The sequence below is a fragment of the Plecotus auritus genome (assembly GCF_963455305.1).
Source record: "Plecotus auritus genome assembly, chromosome: 3".
Taxonomy (NCBI): domain Eukaryota; kingdom Metazoa; phylum Chordata; class Mammalia; order Chiroptera; family Vespertilionidae; genus Plecotus; species Plecotus auritus.
In genome coordinates, this window is record NC_137772.1 from 26,670,540 (window position 1) to 26,673,227 (window position 2,688).

The window sequence follows — 2,688 nt, forward strand, 5'->3', positions numbered from 1 at the left end:
AGAAACATAAGTGATGAGAAAGAATCATTTATGATCCGTTGCCTCCTGCACGCTCCCTACTGGAGATCAATCCCAAAACCCAGGCATGTGCCCTGACCAGGAATTGAACTGTGACCTCCTGGTTCATAAGTCAACACTCAACCATTGAGCACTGGGCCATCCTCTTCTTTTTAAGGTTAAGTTTATTGAATTATAATTTACAAACAGTAAAAATCACCTTTTTCTGTGTACAATTTTATGAATATTGATAAATACGTACAGTTACATAACCACTATGATGAAGATACAGAATATTTTCTTCACACCAAAAATTGTCCATGTTTATTTGGAGCCAATCCCCTACTCTCAGCCACAGCTCCTGGCAAACTCTGATATGTTTTCAGTCCCTACTGTTTTGATATTTCCAGAATATCATATAAATAGAATCATATAGCATATAGCTGTTTGATCCAGAATTTTTTCACATAGCATTATGGGTTTCATCAGTGTGGAATTACTATCAGTAGCTTCTTTACTAGGTATGATTTTTTATTAGTGTTTCAGCTTACAGATGTACCACAGTTTATTTATCCGTTCTTCACTTGATGAAAAGTTGGTTTATTTCCAATTTTGGTAATAAAGCCACTAGAAAAAAATGTGTATGCCTTTTCTGTGAACATATGTTTCTATCTCACTTGGGTAAATACCTAAGAGTGAGATTGCTGAATAATATAAGTAAATATTTAACTTCAGAAGAAATTGCCAAACTGTTTTCCTAAGTGGCTACATCAATTCTGCATCCCCTTTGGCAATATATGAGAATACCAGTTGGCTTGCATATACATTTGTAGACACTTGTTATTACCATTTATTTTTCCTTAATTGAGTTTATTCTAACAGGTGCTTAGTAATAACTTATTGTGATTGTAATTTGCATCTCCCATCTCCCTAATGACTAATGATTTTCAGCATTTTTTTTCATATGCTGCAATGAATGAAGATCCATTTACCCATTTGTCTTTTCTGGTGAAGTGACTGTAAAAATCTCTGCTCCTTTTTACTGGATTGTTTGTTTTCTTATTGCTGAGTTGGGAAAGAACTATTTGTATACTCTGCAGACCAGTCCTTTCTCAAATATGTGTTTTAAAAATATTTTCCCTAATCTGTGCATGTCATTATTTTTAACAGTGTCTTTTTAAAAGCGTATTTTTAAATTTTTGATGAAGTCCAATTTATCTAATTTTTTATTTTATAGTTTTATTTTCTGTGTTTTACCTAAGATATAGTTGCCTATCTCAATTTGCAAAGAGCTTTTTAATGTTTCCTTCTAAAAACAGGTCTTCTAAGGCCTAAAAGTCTACTAATCATTTTGACTTAATTTTTTAAAATATATTTTTATTAATTTTAGAGAGGAAAAGAGAGGGAGAGAGAGAAAGAAACATCAGTGATGAGAGACAATCATTGATTGACCGCCTTCTGAATGCCCCACACTGGGGATCTAGCCACAACCTGGACATGTGCCCTGACCAGGAATCAAACTGTGACCCCTTGGCCCATAGGTCGATGTTCAACTACTGAGCCACACAGGCTGGACTTGACTTAGTTTTTTAAAATAATGTTAGGTCTGGGCCAACTTTCATCATTTTTGATATGAACACCCAATGTTTAGAAAATACAAACATTTCTCTTCAGGATTATCTTGAACATCTTTGGAACTTACCTGCATATATGCATAACCCACCGACACGGATAATAGTGTGGTGAAGGCCCGGGGGGAAGGGACCCGTGTGGGTAGAGAGGGTCAATGGGGGATAAAACGTGAGTCATCTTTCAACAATAAAGATAAATTTTAGCTTTTTACGAAGATGGTGCTGAAAGCTAAGAAGGAAGGCCCTGCCCCTCCCAAAGCCGGAGCCAAAGCAAAAGCTTTGGAGGCAAAGAAAGCAGTGTTGAAAGGCATCCACAGCCACAAAATAAAGATCTGCAGCCTTCCAGTGGCCAAAGACACTAAGGCTGCCAAGGCAGCCTAAATATCCTCGGAAGAGCACACCCAGGAGAAGCAAGCTTGACCACTATGCCATCATCAAATTCCCCCTGACTACCAAGTCAGCCATGAAGAAGATAGAAGACAACAATTCACTGTGTTCATTGTGATGTCGAGGCCAACAAGCACCAGATCAAACAGGAGGCTATGTAGAAACTCTATGACATTGATGTGGCCAAGGTCAACACCCTGATCAGGCCTGATGGAGAGAAGAAGGCATATGTTCAACTGGCTCCTGACTATGATGCTTTGGATGTTGCCAACAAAATTGGGATCATCTAAACTGAGTCCAGCTGCCTAATTCTAAATATAAAAATTTACACTTAAAAAAAAGATAAATTTAAAAAACTGCTAAAGCTTTCTATAAGTATTTTTAAACTATAACTGCTAAAGGGTCTAGTCTATGATAAACTCTACAATGCTAATTAAATTACTATATTCAGTATTAACGGCCTCTTCTTTATCAAGTAATAAGATCATAACTAAAGAATAAAATACCTTTGGGAATCTATTCCCCCCAAATTTTTTGACCACCCTATGGGTGAGATGTATTTTTGAAATTTCTATTCTGTTCTATTGACCTCTGTGTCTATCTTCTTAGCTATAACATTGTTTTAATAATTATAGCTTTAAGGTAAGTTAAATAGTGTGAGTCCTGTACTTAC

At 36.2% G+C, this 2,688-nt stretch overlaps 1 pseudogene across 1 annotated transcript; it reads left to right on the plus strand.

Annotated features, from left to right (window-relative positions):
- Positions 1 to 1,844: 1,844 nt before the first annotated feature.
- Positions 1,845 to 2,305, plus strand: LOC308244372 (large ribosomal subunit protein uL23-like; annotated as a pseudogene). Its single transcript has one exon. The product of its transcript is annotated as a large ribosomal subunit protein uL23-like (transcript).
- Positions 2,306 to 2,688: the final 383 nt, after the last annotated feature.